The following is a 22006-nucleotide window of genomic DNA, read 5'->3' as shown; positions in this document are numbered from 1 at the left end:
GCATTACAAGTGTCTCCAAAGGTAGATGTTGGGTTGGCGTATTTCGAGATTAGGATTTGTCACTCCGATTGTCGGAGAGGTATCTCTGGGCCCTCTCGGTAATACACATCACATAAGCCTTGCAAGCATTACAACTAATATGCTAGTTGTGAGATGATGTATTACGGAACGAGTAAAGAGACTTGCCGGTAACTAGATTGAACTAGGTATTGTATACCGACGATCGAATCTCGGGCAAGTAACATACCCATGACAAAGGGAACAACGTATGTTGTTATGCGGTCTGACCGATAAAGATCTTCGTAGAATATGTAGGAGCCAATATGGGCATCCAGGTCCCGCTATTGGTTATTGACCGGAGACGTGTCTCGGTCATGTCTACATTGTTCTCGAACCGTAGGGTCCGCACGCTTAACGTTACGATGACAGTTATTATGAGTTTATGCATTTTGATGTACCGTAGGTTGTTTGGAGTCCCGGATGTGATCACGGACATGACGAGGAGTCTCGAAATGGTCGATACATAAAGATTGATATATTGGAAGCCTATGTTTGGACATCGGAAGTGTTCCGGGTGAAATCGGGATTTTACCGGAGTACCGGGAGGTTACCGGAACCCCCCGGGAATTATATGGGCCTTAGTGGGCCTTAGTGGAAAGGTGAATGGGCTGCCCATAAGGGCTGCGCGCCTCCTCCCCCCTACTCCTATTAGGACTAGGAGAGGTGGCCGGCCACCCCTCTCCCTCTTTCCCCCCTTGGGAGTCCTATTTGGAATAGGATTGGGGGGGAGTCCTACTCCCGGTAGGAGTAGGACTCCTCCTGCGCCTCCATAGGGCTGGCCGCACCCCTCCCCCTTGGCTCCTTTATATACGGAGGCAGGGGGCACCTCTAGACACACAAGTTGATCATTGAGATCGTTCCTTAGCCGTGTGCGGTGCCCCTTGCCACCATATTCCACTTCGATCATATCGTTGTAGTGCTTAGGCGAAGCCCTGCGTCCGTAGAACATCAAGATCGTCACCACGCCGTCGTGCTGACGGAACTCCTCCCCGAAGCTTTGCTATATTAGAGCCCGGGGATCGTCATCGAGCTATACGTGTGCTAAGAACTCGGAGGTGTCGGAGTAACGGTGCTTAGATCGGTCGGATCGGGAAAAAGACGTACGACTACTTCCTCTATGTTGTGTCAATGCTTCCGTTGCGATCTACAAGGGTATGTAGATCAGACTCTCCCCCTCGTTGCTATGCATCACCATGATCTTGCGTGCGCGTAGGAAATTTTCTGAAATTACTACGTTCCCCAACACTTATGCCAATATGACCTAAGCGGCAGTGCCACAAGAAAGTGGTACTATCATTATTAACTCTACATCTTTTGGCGTGAACATGTGTATTACCATGACCGAGATTCAATGAACCATTCACATAGGGTGCATGACCATGAAAGGTATCATTCATGTAAACAGAATAACCATTATTCTTAAATGAATGACCGTATTGCAATGAACATGATCTAATCATATTCATGCTCAACGTAGACACCTGATAACATTTATCTAGGTTCAATACTAATCCCGAAGGCAGATGGAGCGTGCGATGGTGATCTCATCAATTTTGGAAACACTTCCAACACACATCGTCACCTCGCCCTTAGCCAGTCTCCGTTTAGTCCATAGCTTTAGCTTCAAGTCACCAATAATAGCAACTGAACCGGTATCCAATACCCAGGTGCTACCAGGAGTACTAGTGAGGTACACATTAATAACACATATATACTTTGTTGAAGTTGCCAGCCTTCTTATCTACCATGCATTTAGGGTAATTCCGCTACCAGTGACCGTTCCCCTTACAATAGAAGCACTTAGTTTCGGGTTTGGGTTCAACCTTGGGTTCCTTCACTGGAGTGGCAACTGGTTTGCCATCCATGAAGTTTCCCTTCTAGACCTTGCCCTTCTTGAAACCAGTGGTCTTGTTAAACCATCAACACTTGATGCTCCTTCTTGATTTCTACCTTTTTCGGTCTTAAGCACCGCGAACAGCTCCGGGATGAACTCCATCCCTTGCATGTCATAGTTCATCATGAAGATCTAGTAGCTTAGTGATAGTGGCTAGAGAACTCTATCAATCACTATCTTATCTGGAAGTTTAACTCCCACTTGATTTAAGTGATTGTAGCACCCAGACATTCTGAGCACATGCTCACTAGCTGAGCTATTCTCCTCCATCTTGTTGGCAAAAGAACTTGTCAGAGGTCTCACACCTCTCAACACGGGCATGAGCCTGAAATCCCAATTTCAGCTCTTGGAACATCTCATATGTTCTATGGCGTTCAAAACGTCATTGGAATCCCGATTCTAAGCCATAAAGTATGGTGCACTAAACTATCAAGTAGTCATCAGGATGTGTATGTCAGGTGTTCACAACATCCACATACGACGTTGTAGGGGTTTGCACATCAAGCGGTGCATCAAAGACGTAAGCCTTCTTTGCAGCAGTTAGGACACTCCTCGGACTACGGACCTAGTCCGCATCAATGCTTACAATATCTTTCAACTTAATCTTTCTCTAGGAACGTATTTGAAACAGGGAGCTACAACGTGAGCTATTTATCGACAACATATTTGCAAAGACAATTTAGACTATGTTTATGATAATTGAGTTCATTTAATGAACTCCCACTCAGATAGACATCCCTCTAGTCATCTAAGTGAAACATGATCCGAGTCAACTAGGTCGTGTCCGATCGTCACGTGAGATGGACTAGTCAACATCGGTGAACATCTTCATGTTGATCATATCCTCTATACGACTCATGCTCGACCTTTTGGTCTTCCGTGTTTTGAGGCCATGTCTGTACATGCTAGGCTCGTCAAGTCAACCTAAGTGTTTTGCATGTGTCCCGAGGCCATGTCTGTATATGCTAGGCTCGTCAACACCCGTTGTATTCGAACGTTGGAATCTATCACACCCGATCACCACGTGGTGCTTCGAAACAATGAACCTTCGCAACGGTGCACAGTTAGGGGGAACACTTTTCTTGAAATTTTAGTGAGGGATCATCTTATTAAGCTACCGTCGTTCTAAGCAAATAAGATGTAAAACATGATAAACATCACATGCAATCAAATAGTGACATGATTGGCCAATATCATTTTGCTCCTTTTGATCTCCATCTTCGGGGCTCCATGATCATCGTTGTCACCGGCATGACACCATGATATCCATCATCATGATCTCCATCATCGTGTCTTCTTGAAGTTGTCACGTCATCTATTACTTCTACTACTATGGCTAACGCTTTAGCAATAAAGTAAAGTAATTACATGACGTTTATGTTGACAAGCGGGTCATAAATAAATAAAGACAACTCCTATGGCTCCTGCCGGTTGTCATACTCATCGACATGCAAGTCGTGATTCCTATTACAAGAACATGATCATCTCATACATCACATATATCATTCATCACATCCTTTGGCCATATCACATCACAAAACACTTGCTACAAAAACAAGTTAGACGTCCTCTAATTGTTGTTGCAAGTTTTTACGTGGTTGCTATAGGTTTCTAGCAAGAACGTTTCTTACCTACGCTAAAACCACAACGTGATATGCCAATTTCTATTTACCCTTCATAAGGACCCTTTTCATCGAATCCGATCCGACTAAAGTGGGAGATACAGACACCCGCTAGCCACCTTATGCAACTAGTGCATGTCAGTCGGTGGAACCAGCCTCATGTAAGAGTACGTGTAAGGTCGGTCCGGGCCGCTTCATCCCACGATGCCACCGAATCAAGATAAGACTAGTAACGGCAAGTAAATTGACAAAATCGACGCCCACAACAACTTGTGTTCTACTCGTGCATATAAACTACGCATAGACCTAGCTCATGATGCCACTGTTGGGGAACGTAGCAGAAATTCAAAATTTTCTACGCATCACCAAGATCAATCTATGGAGTAATCTACCAACGAGGGGAAGGAGAGTGCATCTACATACCCTTGTAGATCGCTAAGCGGAAGCGTTCAAGTGAACGGGGTTGATGGAGTCGTACTCGTCGTGATCCAAATCACCGATGATCCTAGTGCCGAACGGACGGCACCTCCGTGTTCAACACACGTACAGCCCGGTGACGTCTCCTACGCCTTGATCCAGCAAGGGGAGAAGGAGAGGTTGGGGAAGACTCCATCCAGCAGCAGCCACGAAGGCGTGGTGGTGGTGGAGGAGCGCGGGACTCCAGCAGGGCTTCGCCAAGCACTACAAGAGACGAGGAGGGAGAGGGGTAGGGCTGCGCCAACAGGGAGATTGAATCGTGTGTTGGGCTGCCCAAAACCTCAAGTATATATAGGGGGAGGGGAGGGGCTGCGCCCCCACCTAGGTTTCCACCCCTAGGGGTGGCGGCCAGCCCTAGATCCCATCTAGGGGGCGGCTAAGGGGGGAGAGAGGGGGGCGCACCACTAGGTGGGCCTTAGGCCCATCTGAGCCTAGGGTTTGCCCCTTTCCACTCTCCCTTGCGCCTTGGGCCTTGGTGGGGGGCGCACCAGCCCACCTGGGGCTGGTCCCCTCCCACACTTGGCCCATGCAGCCCTCCGGGGCTGGTGGCCCCACTTGGTGGACCACCGGGACCCTCCCGGTGGTCCCGGTACATTACCGATAAAACCCGAAACTTTTCCGGCGACCAAAACAGGACTTCCCATATATAAATCTTTACCTCCGGACCATTCCGGAACTCCTCGTGACGTCCGGGATCTCATTCGGGACTCCTAACAACATTCGGCAACCACGTATATCTATTCCCTATAACCCTAGCGTCATCGAACCTTAAGTGTGTAAACCCTACCGGTTCGGGAACCATGCAGACATGACCGAGATAACTGTCCGGTCAATAACCAACAGCGGGACCTGGATACCCATGTTGGCTCCCACATGTTCCACGATGATCTCATCAGATGAACCACGATGTCAAGGATTCAATCAATCCCGTATGTAATTCCCTTTGTCCATCGGTACGATACTTGCCCAAGATTCGATCGTCGGTATCCCGATACCTTGTTCTATCTCGTTACCGGCAAGTCTCTTTACTTGTTCCGTAACACATCATCCCGTGATCAACTCCTTGGTCACATTGTGCACATTATGATGATGTCCTACCGAGTGGGCCTAGAGATACCTCTCCGTTTACACGGAGTGACAAATCCCAGTCTCGATTCGTGCCAACCCAACAGACACTTTCGGAGATACCTGTAGTGTACCTTTATAGCCACCCAGTTACGTTGTGACGTTTGGCACACCTAAAGCACTCCTACCGTATCCGGGAGTTCCACAATCTCATGGTCTAAGGAAATGATACTTGACATTAGAAAAGCTTTAGCATACGAACTACACGATCTTTGTGCTAGGCTTAGGATTGGGTCTTGTCCATCACATCATTCTCCTAATGATGTGATCCTGTTATCAACGACATCCATTGTCCATGGTCAGGAAACCGTAACCATCTATTGATCAACGAGCTAGTCAACTAGAGGCTTACTAGGGACATGGTGTTGTCTATGTATCCACACATGTATCTGAGTTTCCTATCAATACAATTCTAGCATGGATAATAAACGATTATCATGAACAAGGAAATATAATAATAACCAATTTATTATTGCCTCTAGGGCATATTTCCAACATCAAGGTCTTCAATGTGAAGCTGAAGGTGGTGGATGGCCAACACGCAGAGTACGGAGGCGCCATGGTGAGCAAGATGCCCAACGTCGCATGGCCCAAAGGTACCTTTGTGGAGACCGTTAAAGGGTGGCAGCAACTGTGGTTCTATATCACAGAGCCCCGCGATGCCACTGGGCCGCGGCTCCCGAATTCTAGTCTGGCGCCCTGATGCAGCTCACCTCCTGGCTAGAGAAGAGCCTGGGCTGGTCTTCGTCGGACGAACTTACAGTGCTTCAGACGCGCATCAAGAGCATGGTCGACAAGAACATCAAGCTTATCGATGTGATCCAGGTGATGCTAGTTCGCCGAATCCTTCCATGCCAGAACCGGACTTGCCATCTATGGGAGTTCAATCCGGCCGAGCACCAGACCCTGCAACGATTCTTCGAAACTATGCACGAAGACATCTGGAAGGTGCTCTTTAAGGCCAAGGAGATATGGCCGAAGACGACCGATGACCGTGGGCACGACCTGGCTCATCCCGCCAGTTTGGTAAGTCTTTCACATTTCAAGGTGTATCCTTTACTTGCTTATTCAAAGAAAATGCCTAAGCTTCCCTATTTATTTTTCAGGGTTGGACAAAAAGGGCGGAGCGGATTAGGTGTCCGGCTCCGCTGCCCGAGGAACCAGCCATCCCACTTCTGACGAAGATGCTGGTTCCGACGCCCTACCAGGCGCCGGAGAAGAACGCCAAGAAGAAGGCCAAGGGGGTCAAGAGTGGCCCCCACCACAAGGGCGCTTCGGACATACGTCCGAAGATACTGAGACTCACTCCTCTGCCACCGAGGACGACAAGGAGGAGGAGGAAGAAAGCAACTCCCCCCTAAGGGGAGAAGGAAGAAGAGGGCGGCCTCCCCGAATCTGGTGGCGAAGGCGTCCAAGAAGGGGAAGGTCTCCCTCGCAGATAACTCCGCGTGGGACGTTGACAGCAGCCCAGAGCGGCGCCCCCGAGATAAGACCCTGGCCGAATCGTGAGTACTCAAAGACCCAGACGCGCGCATTCATATATCCGGCCTCTCTACCTTATAGTTTTAACATGTTGAATCTTGCGCTTGAAGTCCGGCTCGCTCCATCCTCGAGTGATCCTCATCTACGGGGAATTCGCTAGACTCGAAGGCGATGGATAGTGGGTCCCACCCGGAGGCCCCCTCTCCAAGGCCATGGATGACACCGAGGTGTTGTCCCGAAGGATCCCAGGCCAGGGGGAAACTCAGGAGGGCGCCAGGGCGGCGCCAGAGGGTAAAACCTCGGCCACCGGACATATGGGGGAGCAAATACCCATGGAGACTGGCGATGGGGACCACGTTCAGTTCGTCCCCCAGCCGAATACGATCCCGGAGACCAGTACAGCTCCGGAATCCGGCAGACAGCCTCCTTTGGAAGAAGGAGGTGTGCCCATTCTGCCGGTGACCTCTGTCCAACCAGAGGCACGGGATGCTCTCCTAGAAGCGCTGCGAGGTGCTTCCATTGTGGAGGAACACCGTACCCTTATGGGTGCGGTGATTGACAAGATCCAGTCCCCGAAGAGTAGACTGACCGAAGCCTGCACAAGCCTTCTAACAGGCTTTGAGGTAAGCAAACACAATTATGTAAAAAGAAAGTCACAGTATAGACAGTAGCCCCTGAGACACTGTCCGGTGTTCGAAAAGAAAACTGGACAGAGGATCATATAATTTTCGCAGGAGACTAACCATATGTGTCTATGTGAAAAAGCAGGCGTCATTGCTAGCTGCGACCTCCCATGCTGCTGAAGTCTCCGGACTGAAGCGTAGTCTGGAGCGGACAGAGGAAGAGCTCGACCGTGTAAAAAAGTAGTTGGAAGATAAGCAAAGTATGCCCAGACCTTCTGTACATCAGAAAGGAGAAATGATTTTTAATGACTATATTGTCATGATATTTGTAGGAGCGGCGGCCGAGGTGGAGGCCCTTAAAAAGGCACTGGCTGAGGCCAAGAAGAAACCGACGAAGGAGCAAGCCGCCCATGAAAAACACGAGACCAGGGTTAATGAGGTCCAACAAGAGCTCCAGGACACCGTGAAGAAATGCGAGTCCTTGGAGCATGACATTGCGGATCAAGAGACCGAACTAGCCAAGGCTCACCAAAGCATGCAAGATGCCCGGGTTGAAGCCCAAGGCGCCCTCCAGGAAATCCAGGAGGCCATGAAAATCGCGGCGGGTAAGGCTTATATTATGCAAAGCAAGTATGTGAAGAAAAGGTACTTATTACTGACCCGGATTTGGAGCTCTCCAGTGGCGTTTGCGGATCTGCCGTGTAGTATTTCTGACGCTGCGGAATTCTTTCGAGCCGAAGAGAGGAGCTCAACGGAGAAGCTGTTCTGGTCGCAATACCTTGCGCCAGATCATCTGGTGCCTTTTAGCGATCAGCTAAAACAGCTGGTCGAACTGCATAGGGTGGCCGAACTAGCCATGAAGGACTTGATAGTCCGGCTGTGGCCTACCGAAGCCATACCCAGCAGCTACTCCGGGCTCGTGAAGCGGCTGGTCAATGCCTGTCCCCGACTGGATGCCGTCAAGCGATCGGTCAGCATCGAAGGTGCGCGGATGGCCTTTGCCCGTGTCAAGGTGCAGTGGGTGAATATGGATGCTGTCAAGCTCGTGACTGAGGGACCGCCCGCTGGCAAGGAGCACCGCACGCCCAAGCGGTATTTTGGTGATGTCCTGGAGGGATCCCGCATTGTAGCGGAGCAATGTGCCAAGGATATTATTTTTGAATGAATACATTCATGTTATCCCGTCCTGTATCATGAGACAAAGCCGTTGTGTAATATAATGCTTGCTTGTTATTTGAAAATTTACCTCCTGTGCGACCATTTTCATTAAATCTGAGAGTTGGCCAGTCCTCGGCTTCAGCCCCCACGTAAGTAGTACGGGGGTGTTCGGGATGGAATCTAAACACTCTTGATCCAAAGTTTTGGTCCTTGAAGGAGGTGTTTAGCGCAATGAACCAGGCAATCGGACTATGTGGCTTTATCACCCTCACTTAGCCATAGGAGTTTGACAATAGAAATTTAGGCGCAGCCCCTAGTATTCGTAAGTCCAAACTTCGGGTGCTGTAAACACCTAATCGGATAAAAAATCTATTCATCGCATAATGCGGAAAAAATCGCAAAAGATTTGTAACCTCTCGAACAGCTGACCGGCTCACGCCGCATCATGACAGACAGTTTTCGGCTTTCTCTACTGAGGTGCTCATCCGGATAAACCAGGACACAATCGCAATAGTTCTCTCTTTACTACCTAAGCCGATATAGAGGAACGTAAGGTAGTAAGCACAGGAGCCGGGCAACCCAACTATTGACCCAAGACATGATTCGGAGCCGATACATATAATTCTAAAGTTCGGGGTGCCGAACTATACTGTAAAAAAGTGTTCGGACTTTTGTCGCCGTGTTATGGGGCGTAATGAAGCCCCTGACGAATTAAGGCGTACCAAAGTGTACGGGTGCAATTGATAAGAATATCAAGAAAGAATGTAGCAACAGGCCAATGTCGCAGAAATTGGGCCGCAAACTTTTTCCATTATAGTTTGATTAATACGTCAAAGCGTATTTGCACAAATAGTGCGCTATGCAACAGGGCTATTTAACATGCCACGACCAAGAGAGAGCTGCGTGTGGGTCCTGAAAATAGGCATAACGATCGTTTAAATAGACCACCTGGAAATTCCCTTATACGTCAATGCTTCTTGGTGTCTTGGTGTATCCGTCCCTTGATAGGTCCGACAATCAGGCCACCAGGAAAGGCCTGCAAAAGGAAACCTGAAAAGGATGAAAAAGAAAGAGTGAAAGTATGTGGTTCCAGGGGAGGTTTAGCCGTATTATGGACCACAATCTAGTTATGCCTCCATCTACGCCCATGGTAATTTAAGTGCGTAATTATGTACGCGCGGTACAAACGCCGCCGTTTGATCAGGACTGGCACGGAGGCCGAATTGCTAGTCGAGCTCTTGACGAGCTAGACTTTCCTGCTACAGAGTAGTCCGGACTCATTTGACAGTGTACGGGAGCTTGGCCGCCGAATTAAGGTTCTGTTTGAAAAGGCCGCTCTGTACTTCTGCCGCTAGGGCCGCGGTGTGCTCCTCAGTACAGAGGGAGCGCTCCGTATTTCCATTAACTGCTATGACACCGCGTGGTCCGGGCATCTTGAGCTTCAGATAAGCATAGTGTGGCACCGCATTGAATCGAGCAAATGCGGTTTGTCCGAGCAGTGCGTGATAGCCGCTTCGGAAGGGGACGATATCGAAGATCAATTCTTCGCTTCGGAAGTTTTCCCGAGATCCGAAGACCACCTCCAGTGTGATTGAGCCCGTACATCGGGCCTCTACACCTGGTATGACTCCCTTAAAGGTGGTTGTCGGTGTCAAAACCGGCGGATCTCGGGTAGGGGGTCACGAACTGTGCGTCTAGGCGGATGGTAACAGGAGACAAGGGACACGATGTTTTTACCCAGGTTTGGGCCCTCTCGATGGAGGTAAAACCCTACTCCTGCTTGATTAATATTGATGATATGGGTAGTACAAGAGTAGATCTACCACGAGATCAGAGAGGCTAAACCCTAGAAGCTAGCCTATGGTATGATTGTCGTTGTCCTACAGACTAAAACCCTCCGGTTTATATAGACACCGGAGAGGGATAGGGTTACATAGAGTCAGTTACAATGGGAGGAGATCTACATATCCGTATTGCCAAGCTTGCCTTCCACGCCAAGGAAAGTCCCATCCGGACACGGGACGAAGTCTTCAATCTTGTATCTTCATAGTCCGAGAGTCCGGTCAAAGGTTATAGTCCGGCTATCCGGACACCCCCTAATCCAGGACTCCCTCAGTAGCCCCTGAACCAGGCTTCAATGATGATGAGTCCAGCGCGCTGATTGTCTTCGGCATTGCAAGGCGGGTTCTTCTCCAAATTCCGTATATCCGCTAAATAGTGTCTGGCTTCTTGTAAATGTTGTGCTCCTTGGCTTCCACGCCCAGTCATGTCCACCTTCCACGTGTCAAGCGAATCTGAAGAGCCAGGGTATTTTTACATTTACCCCCTAGCTGTGTAAATGAGCTTCCTATTAAAGAGACGGGGATTCAGATCCAAATCCCACCATCCTCCCCTAGCGAACATTCATCAGAGCGCATCCGACAGAGATCATGGCCGGTCGACACAACCCCTCCTCTCGCTTCCCCAGCCCCAAGCCTGGAGATTGGGGGAGATGTTCCATCCCGCACAGCAAGCTAGTGACTCTCCAAACCAAGGGATTTCTCCCCCCAGCCTACATGGTCCCAGTTAGAGCCGGGCTCGCCACCTATAATGGCGGAGAGCAAGTGGAGAGCCTCCCCAATCCCTCCAAGGGAGAGCGGGTATGCCTTGCCCCTTATTTGATAAGAGGGCTCGGATTCCCAATTCATCCGTTTCTCTGGGGGCTCTTGGAGTTCTACGGCCTCCAGTTGCACAACCTTACGCCTGCCTCCATATTTCATATCGCGGGCTTCGTAGCCCTTTGCGAGCTGTTTTTGGGCTGCGAGGCTCATTTCACACTATGGAAAAAACTGTTCTGCATTGTGCCCCGTTCTCAGAAGGGGTCAATATATCAAGTGGGCGGAGCCGAAGTATGGCGCATCGCCGGGACCGGATATCTATCCGGAACCCCAAAGAAGGCGTCCGAAGACTGGCCTTCAGAATGGTTTTATATAGAAGACGTCCCCCTCCCGGATCCTATTCGGATCGGCCTCCTTGAGTTCGATGATGCTCCTTTGAAGAAGTGCCTGAGCTGGCGTCCACGGAGCCCCCATGGGGAAAATGACAGGGACGTTCTTTACCTGATGAGCCGTATAAGGTTGTTAGCTCATTCCGGACTGACCATGATCGAGGTCATGGCCACATGCATTATGCGTGGGGTGCAGCCGCTTCCGTATAGAGGCCACCCCATGTGGGATTTAAACGTGGAGGATGACGCCACCCGCTGCGGCCGTAAGGGGCCGGAATCGGGTGCTGCTCTAATAAAGATCTTGTCCACTTTGTACAAGGGAGAAGAGGAGGAATGCCTCCGCGTCAATCCTCAGGGCGGATTTTCTATGTACAATCCTCCAAGCTGGGTAAGCTGACGCTTTTTCTGGCACATCCGTTCCATATTACCATAGTTAAGTATTCTACCTTGCGGTTTCAACGCAGGAGCTGCGCAAGGCCGTAAGGGAGATAAACAGCCCTCCTCCACAACCCGAGGATCCAGGACGGTCCCTTGACCTGGCCTCCCAAGAGGATCCGGACATATCTATGGAGCTGATCGATGGGGTATTTTTCCAATTGAGCAATGACAATGCCTTGGTGGCCATTACAGCCGATTATCCCGGACTACTTCCAGCCTCATAGGTAACTGAGACCGAAGTCCCAGTACTTTGAAAAGGATCCCTCCTTGCGTATTTTTGATTACCGTATAGCAATGATGTTTTGCAGGGGAGGCCCTCGAGGCGGAATACCGAGCCTGCAGCGACTAGCCAACAAGGGGCTGCGAGGCCCGGCGGGCTGAAAAAGCACGCAGTCCGGATTGAGACACCAGCGCAGCGGTATGGCGCGCTGTGTTATTCCGAGATACTATTCTCAGAGGCATACTAACGCCCGTGCATTCTTTTAGGAAAAAGAGCGCTCGCCGTACTATATCCGGAGAGGCCGCCAATCGCGCCTCCACCAGCCAGGCTCCAAGGCCGGACTCGGAAGCATAAGCAAATACGAGGCGCGTGCCGGATGCTCCTCCGACAGAGGATGCAGACAGACTGTCCGCCACCAAATCCGAGGTGGAGAGTGCCATGAATCACATGCATCGCCGGACCGTTCTTCGTGACGCTTGTTTCTCCCAAGAGGCAATTGATGCCTTCAACTCGGGAGATCCGTACCTCCGTGCTGCTCGAAATGGTCTAGCCAGAGCCACGGAGCAGTATGTAAAGGACATACAGGTGAGAAAATTTGGTGATTATATATACCAGTAGCCCCTGAGACTTGAACCAGTTAGGATAACTGATTTAAGGATCATTTGTTATGTAGGTTCTTACAGAAAAGAATACCCAACTGTCCCATGAGCTGGAAGAGTGCAAAGCCCAACTTCAGGCTGCACTAGCCGCAGCAGGGGAGCCCAAGGAGACCCCCTCTGGTAATATATGCTTCAAATGATAGGTATCATATAAAGTGCGGCATACATGCAGATCTGACGATAAAATTGCAGATGACGCCCGAGTAAATCCGGATAAGCAACAACTCCTATGCCAACTAAAGGCCGGTGAGAGCATGCTTACAAGGGTGAGGCAGGAGAAGAATGATCTCCTAGACGCCAACACCCAGCTGGGCGTGGAACTAAAGGATGCTCGTTCCCAGCTGTCGGACTCCGTTAAGGAGAATCGACGGCTTCGACTCGGCATTTTTAGTAAGTGCTTGAACGAACTTTTGAAAAAGAGTTCGGCGAGGAAGCCAGCTGACAAAGTTATGTCTGTAGGTATGCTAACAGGTCGTCCTGCAGAGGAAATGCCTGGTTCTACGGGTGACCTTCTTCCCGAGCTCTCACAACAGCACGAACGAGTTCGGCAGGTGATGCAAGGCGACGCCCAGGCCTTGTGGCCATCCGTCTCCGTGCCCAAAGGACTTGGAGAGCTTGCGGAGAGGCTAAAGGGAGCACGGCGGCGCTTCCGATTATGGAAGATATCGGCATGCCGTCAAGGTGCCAGGGAAGCCTGGGCCATGGTGAAGATGCGATACATGAAGGCTGACCCAAACCACATGGCCGAGGTCGGACCTGTGGGGCCTGATGGGAAGGAGATCCCTGTGAGCTTAGTGTACGGCCAAGTAGAATTGGCCGCAAAGTATTCCCAACGGGACTGTAGACTAGACAGCCTATTGGATGGTATTGAAGAGGAATTTAACCAGTCAAATTGACTATGTAATTTAAAGTGACATGTATAATGCCTTCTAGCCGGATTGTAGATCGTTTGTCATGGCGGACCTTGTCGCTTCAACCTCGGGACCCGACGGTCCGGAGTGTATCCGAATACCCTCTCGATTATGTAAGAGCCGGGGCATGCATGGAGACCAGGCGTAGGGGTCATTAGTGCTTGAACAGACAAGTGCCCAACTAGTTGTGTTATATTACATGGTTAGTAAGAAACATCTTCCAGGGAGAATAGTTCCGTTAGGAGTTCCTTTCCCTGGGAGACATGCCCTAAAGTGCATGTCCGGACTGCGAAAAGAGACGCAGAGAAACATCTGGGGGCGCATAAATAAATAAGTGAGAAATCATCTTTAGTTCACCGACCGAATATTCCCTTAAGAACGCTAGCTTTCGGCTTCACCCAGTCTGAGGTACACATCCGGCTGACCCGACAGTAACAATCACAAAGGTGCTCCCCTTATGCCCTAGCCAAATTAACGGGAACGTAGGGCATAAATACAAGAGCCAGGCAACCCAGCTTGGCCAAAATTTAAGTCATATCGATGCATATAATGGTGAATAAAAGGTACATGCGGAAGTATAACACATGTGTTGGGCATGAAGCCTGTATAAATAAGCTTCTGTTAAAGAGCCCCCAGGTATAATGAACGCGGATAGCGCGTCAGCTGTGTGCAAACAAGGCACAAATGGGCCCTTAAAGGGTGTGAGAGAAAAGAAAGGGAGAAGGAGAGAAATCTAAGATAGATAGTGTATAAAAAATGGACAGAGGAAGGAGACAAACACAGAGTCCGGCGCTAGGCATAGAATCTTCGGAGTCGGGCTGCGTTCCATGGGTTCGGCTCGAGTCGATTATCCGATGCATCCCGCAGACGGTACGCTCCACCAGTGAGGACTTGGTCAATAATGAAGGGACCTTCCCATTTGGGATTCAGTTTGTCCTTTTTCTTATCCGGCAGGCGTAGAACTAACTCGCCAACATTGTAAGTTTTGTCCCGTACTTCTCTGCTTTGGTATCTTTGAGCCTGCTGTAGATAGAATGCGGAACGGGCTTTTGCCATGTCACAATCCTCCTCCAAGGGGTCAAAACTGTCCTGTCGATCAAGCTCGGCTTCTCTTTCTTCGTACATGCACACTCGAGGTGAGTCATGAATTATGTCGCAGGGCAGAACTGCCTCTGTGCCGTATACCATGAAGAATGGTGTGTATCCGGTAGTGCGATTCGGCGTGGTCCGCAGCCCCCAGAGTACGGAGTCGAGCTCCTCTACCCAGTGCATGTTAGATTCCTTGAGGGACCGCACTAATCTGGGTTTGATGCCGCTCATGATAAGACCATTTGCCCGCTCGACCTGACCGTTAGTTTGCGGGTGATAGACTGAAGCATAATCGAGCTTGATGCCCATGTTTTTCCACTAGAGTTTTACCTCGTCGGTCGTAAAGTTCATGCCATTATCAGTGATGATGTTGTGGGGGACGCCGTAACGGTGTACGACCCCGGATATGAAATCTATCACCGGTCCGGTTTCGGCCGTCTTAACAGGCTTGGCTTCTATCCATTTGGTGAACTTATCCACCATGACCAGCAAGTATTTTTTCTTGTGGGTTCCTCCTTTAAGGGGTCCAACCATGTCAAGCCCTCAGACCACGAAGGGCCAGGTGATGGGGATAGTTTGGAGGGCGGTGGGTGGCATATGGCTTTGGTTTGCAAAAAGCTGGCAACCAACACAGCGTTGGACTAAGCCCTGAGCGTCTGCCCGGGCCGTCGGCCAATAAAAGCTTGTACGGAAGGCCTTGCTTACAAGGGCCCGGGCTGCAGCTTGGTGGCCGCCAAGTCCGGCATGAATTTCTGCCAGAAGATTCCGCCCTTCCTCTTCGGAGATGCACCTTTGAAGGACTCCGGTGGTGCTTTTCTTATAAAGCTCTCCCTCATGGACTTTATAGGCTTTAGATCGCCGCACTATGCAGCGTGCCTCATTTTGGTCCTCGGGGAGTTCCTGCCTAGTTAGGTAGGCTAGGAATGGTTCTGTCCACGGGGAGATGACGACCATTATTGCGTGGGATGAGGATGTCATTTCGTTGGCAGAGCCTCCAATTATGTCAGAGTGTTCGGTATCGGGCAGTGCGGTTGGGTCCGGGCTGTTATTGCCAGGTTCCCCTTCCCGTACTACGGATGGCTTGAACAGCCTCTCCAAAAATATGTTGGGGGGGACTACATCGCGTTTTGCGCCGATGCGTGCCAGGACATCTGCCGCCTGGTTGTTTTCCTGGGTTATGTGGTGAAATTCGAGCCCCTCGAGCCGAGCTGACATTTTTAGGATGGCGTTGCGATAAGCTGCCATTTTCGGATCCTTGGCATTAAAGTCTCCATTTATTTGGGATATCGCGAGGTTCGAATCCCCGCGCACCTCTAGGCGTTGGATGCCCATGGATGCTACCATCCGGAGACCATGTAGAAGGGCCTCATATTCGGCTGCATTGTTGGAGTCTGTATACATTATCTGGAGTACGTATTGAACTGTATCTCCTATTGGGGACGTCAAAACGACGTCAGCCCCTAGACCAGCCAACATTTTGGAGCCATCGAAGTGCATGATCCAGTTGGAATATGTGTCGTACTCTTTAGGGAGTTCGGCTTCCGTCCATTCGGCGACGAAGTCGGCCAATACTTGCGACTTAATAGCTCGCCGTGGCTTGTAAGTTTTGTCGAACGGGAGGAGCTCAATGGCCCATTTGGCAATCCGGCCCGTCGCGTCGCGGTTGTTTATAATATCATTAAGTGGCACTTCCGAGGCTACCGTTATCGAACACTCTTGAAAGTAGTGTCGCAGTTTCTGGGATGCCATGAATACCGCGTACACTATCTTTTGATAATGTGGGTACCGTGATTTGCATGGAGTAAGCACAGTGGATACAAAGTAAACCGGCTTTTGAAGGGGGAATTTATGTCTGTCCATTTCTCGTTCGACGACGAGCACTCCGCTCACCACTTGATGAGTTGCCGCAATATATAATAGCATTGCTTCGCCAATGTTTGGCGCGACCAGGACTGGGTTGGTTGCCAATATGGCTTTTATTTCTTCCAGTCCGGCTGTGGCGGCGTCCGTCCACTCGAAGTGTTCGGTGCACCGAAGGAGGCGATAGAGGGGTAATGCCTTTTCTCCCAGGCGGGAGATAAAGCGTCTTAGAGCCGCCACGCATCCAGTCAAATTTTGTATTTGTTTGAGGTCCTTTGGGATATCCAATTGTGACAGAGCTCGGATCTTGGCCGGATTTGCTTCAATTCCTCTACCGGATACAATGAAGCCCAAGAGCTTTCCGGCTGGTACGCCGAAAATGCATTTTTCCGGGTTGAGCTTGATGTCATATGTTTAGAGGTTATCGAATGTGAGCCTCAAGTCGTCTACTAAAGATTCGACATGTTTGGTTTTGACGACCACGTCATCTACGTAGTGTTGGGGAACGTAGCAGAAATTCAAAATTTTCCTACGTGTCACCAAGATCTATCTATGGAGTCATCTAGCAACGAGAGAGGAGTGGATCTACATACCCTTGTAGATCGCACGCGGAAGCGTTCAAGAGAACGGGGTCGATGGAGTCGTACTCGTCGTGATCCAAATCACCGATGATCCTAGTGCCGAACGGACAGCACCTCCGCGTTCAACACACGTACAGCCCGGTGACATCTCCCATGCCTTGATCCAGCAAGGAGAGAGGGAGAGGTTGAGGAAGACTCCATCCAGCAGCAGCACAATGGCGTGGTGGTGATGGAGGAGCGTGGCAATCTTGCAGGGCTTCGCCAAGCACCACGGGAGAGGAGGAGATGTTGGAGAAGGGAGAAGGAGGCAACCAAAGGCATGGATCAGATCACGTGTTATGGGCAGCCCCAGGCCTCACTATATATAGGGGAGAGGGAAGAGGGTGCGCCCCCTCTAGGGTTCCCACCCCTAGAGGGGCGGCAGCCCTAGATGGGTCTTGGGGTGGCGGCCAAGGGAGGATTCCCTCCCCCCCAAGGCACCTAGGAGGTGCCTTCCCCTCCTAGGACTCTTCCTTTAGGGTTTCCCCACACTAGGCGCATGGGCCCTAGGGGAAAGTGGCGCCCCAGCCCACTTTGGGCTGGATCCCTTCCCACTTCAGCCCGTGGGACCCTCCGGGATAGGTGGCCCCACCCGATGGACCCCCGGGACCCTTTCGGTGGTCCCGGTACAATACCGATGACCCCGAAACTTGTCCCAATGGCCGAAATAGGATTTCCTATATATAAATCTTTACCTCCGAACCATTCCGGAACTCCTCGTGACGTCCGGGATCTCATCCGGGACTCCGAACAACATTCGGTAACCACATACAAACTTCCTTTATAACCCTAGCGTCATCGAACCTTAAGTGTGTAGACCCTACGGGTTCGGGAGACATGCAGAAATGACCGAGATGACTCTCCGGTCAATAACTAACAGCGGGATCTGGATACCCATGTTGGCTCCCACATGTTCCACGATGATCTCATCGGATGAACCACGATGTCAAGGACTTAATCAATCCCGTATACAATTCCCTTTGTCTATCGGTACGATACTTGCCCGAGATTCGATCGTCGGTATCCCGATACCTTGTTCAATCTCGTTACCGGCAAGTCTCTTTACTCGTTCCGTAACACATCATCCCGTGATCAACTCCTTGATCACATTGTGCACATTATGATGATGTCCTACCGAGTGGGCCCAGAGATACCTCTCCGCTTACACGGAGTGACAAATCCCAGTCTCGATTCGTGCCAACCCAACAGACACTTTCGGAGATACCCGTAGTGTACCTTTATAGCCACCCAGTTACGTTGTGACGTTTGGCACACCCAAAGCACTCCTACGGTATCCGGGAGTTGCACAATCTCATGGTCTAAGGAAATGATACTTGACATTAGAAAAGCTTTAGCATATGAACTACACGATCTTGTGCTATGCTTAGGATTGGGTCTTGTCCATCACATCATTCTCCTAATGATGTGATCCCGTTATCAACGACATCCAATGTCCATGGTCAGGAAACCGTAACCATCTATTGATCAACGAGCTAGTCAACTAGAGGCTTACTAGGGACATGGTGTTGTCTATGTATCCACACATGTATCTGAGTTTCCTATCAATACAATTATAGCATGGATAATAAACGATTATCATGAACAAGGAAATATAATAATAATCAATTTATTATTGCCTCTAGGGCATATTTCCAACAGTCTCCCACTTGCACTAGAGTCAATAATCTAGTTCACATCGCCATGTGATTAACACTCACAGGTCACATCGCCATGTGACTAACACCCAAGAGTTTACTAGAGTCAGTAGTCTAGTTCACATCACTATGTGATTAACACTCAATGAGTTCTAGGTTTGATCATGTTGCTTGTGAGAGAGGTTTTAGTCAACGGGTCTGCAACATTCAGATCCGTATGTACTTCGCAAATCTCTATGGCATCTCCTAGATGCAGCTACCACGTTCTATTTGGAGCTTATTCCAAATAACTGTTCTACTATACGAATCCAGTTTACTACTCAGAATATTCTAGATTAGTGTTAAAGTTTGCATCGGCGTAACCCTTTACGACGAACTCTTTTACCACCTCCATAATCGAGAAAATTCCTTAGTCCCCTAGTTACTAAGGATAACTTTGACCGCTGTCCTGTGATCCATTCTTAGATCACTCTTGTACCCCTTGACTGACTCATGGCAAGGCACATTTTAGGTGCGGTACACAGCATAGCATACTGTAGAGCCTATGTCTTAAGCATAGGGGACGACCTTCGTCCTTTCTCTCTATTCTGCCATGGTCAGGTTTCGAGTCTTACTCAATGTTCACACCTTATAACACAGCCAGGAACTCCTTCTTTGCCGATCCATTTTGAACTCCTTCAAAATCTTGTCACGGTATGTATTCATTTGAAAGTACCATTAAGCGTTTTGATCTATCCTTATAGATCTTGATGCTCAATGTTCAAGTAGCGTAATCCAGGCTTTCCATTGAAAAACACTTTCCAAATAACCCTACATGCTTTCCAGAAATTCTACGTCATTTCTGATTAACAACATGTCAACAACATATATTCATCAGAAATTCTATAGTGCTCCCACTCGCTTCTTTGGAAATACAAGTTTCTCATAAACTTTGTATAAACCCAAAATCTTTGATCATCTCATCAAAGCATACATTCCAACTCCGAGATGCTTACTCCAGTCCTTAGAAGGATTGCTGGAGCTTTGCATACTTATTAGCATCTTTCAGGATTGACAAAACCTTCCGGTTGTATCACATACAACCTTTCCTCAAGAAAATCGTAGAGGAAACAATGTTTTGACATCCTATCTGCAAGATTTCATAAATAATGCAGTAATCGCTAATATAATTCCAACAGACTCTTAGCATCGCTACGAGTGAGAAAGTCTCACCATAGTCAACTCCTTGAACTTGTCGGGAAACACCTTAACGACAAGTCAAGCTTTCTCAATGGTGACACTTACCATCATTGTATGTCTTCCTTTTAAAATCCATCTGCACTCAACAGCCTTACGACCATCAAGTAGTTCTTCCAAAGTCTACACTTTGTTTTCATACATGGATCCTCTCTCGGATTATATGGCCTCGAGCCATTTATCGGAATCTGGGCCCACCATCGCTTCTCCATAGCTCGTAGGTTCATTTGTGTCTAGCAACATGACTTCCAAGACAGGATTACGTACCAGTCTGAAGTAGTACGCATCCTTGTCATCCCACAAGGTTTGGTAGTGACTTGATCCGAAGTCTCATGATCACTATCATAAGCTTCCACTTCAATTGGTGTAGGTGCCACAGGAACAACTTCCTGTGCCCTGCCACACACTAGTTGAAGAGACGGTTCAATAACCTCATCAAGTCTCCACCATCCTCCCACTCAATTCTTTCGAGAGAAACTTTTCCTCGAGAAAGGACCCGATTCCAGAAACAATCCCTTATTGCTTTCGGATCTGAGACAGGAGGCATACCCAACTGTTTTGGGTGTCCTATGAAGATGCATTTATCCGCTTTGGGTTCGAGCTTATCAGCCTGAAACTTTTTCACATAAGCATCGCAGCCCCAAACTTTTAAGAAATGACAGCTTAGGTTTCTCTAACCATAGTTCATACGGTGTCATATCATCGGAATTACGTGGTGCCCTATTTAAAGTGAATGTGGTTGTCTCTAATGCCTAACCCATAAACTATCGTGGTAATTCGATAAGAGACATCATGGTATGCATCATATCCAATAGGGTGCAGTTATGATGTTCGGACACACCATCACGCTATGGTGTTCCAGGCTGTATTAGTTGTGAAACAATTTCCACAATGTCTTAATTCTGTGCCAAACTCGTAATTCAGATATTCATCTCTATGATCATATCATAGATATTTTATCCTCTTGTCACGACGATCTTTCAACTTCACACTGAAATTACTTGAACCTTTCAATAATTCAGACTCGTGATTCATCAAGTAAATATACTCTACATCTACTCAAATCATCTGTGAAGTAAGAACATAACGATATCCACTACACGCCTCAGCACTCATTGAACTGCACACATCAAAATGTATTACTTCCAACAAGTTGCTTTCCAGTTCCATTTTACTGAAACCGAGGCTTTCAGTCATCTTGCCCATGTGGTATGATTTGCATGTCTCAAGTGATTCAAAATCAAGTGAGTCCAAAAGGTCCATTTGCATGGAGTTTCTTCATGCATATACACCAATAGACATGGTTCGCATGTCTCAAACCTTTCAAAAACGAGTGAGCCCAAAGATCCATCAACATGGAGCTTCTTCATGCGTTTTATACCGATATGACTTACGTGGCAGTGCCACAAGCAGGTGGTACTATCATTACTATCTTATATCTTTTGGCATGAACATGTGTATCACTACGATCGAGATTCAATAAACCATTCATTTTAGGTGTAAGACCATTGAAGGTATTATTCAAATAAACAGAGTAACCATTACTCTCTCCTTAAATGAATAACCGTATTGCGATAGACATAATCCAATCATGTCTATGCTCAACGCAAACACCAATCTCGATGGTAGAGGGAGCGTGTGATGCTTGATCATATCAACCTTGGAAACACTTCCAACACATATCGTCAGCTCACCTTTAGCTAGTCTCCGTTTATTCCGTAGCTTTTATTTTGAGTTACTAACACTTAGCAACCGAACCGGTATCTAATACCCTGGTGCTACTAGGAGTACTAGTAAAGTACACATTAACACAATGTATATCCAATATACTTCTATCGACCTTGCCAGCCTTCTCATCTACCAAGTATCTAGGGTAATTCTGCTCCAGTGG

Source organism: Triticum dicoccoides, chromosome 2A, assembly GCF_002162155.2.
Source record: "Triticum dicoccoides isolate Atlit2015 ecotype Zavitan chromosome 2A, WEW_v2.0, whole genome shotgun sequence".
Classification (NCBI taxonomy): domain Eukaryota; kingdom Viridiplantae; phylum Streptophyta; class Magnoliopsida; order Poales; family Poaceae; genus Triticum; species Triticum dicoccoides.
This window is presented reverse-complemented; position numbering follows the sequence as displayed.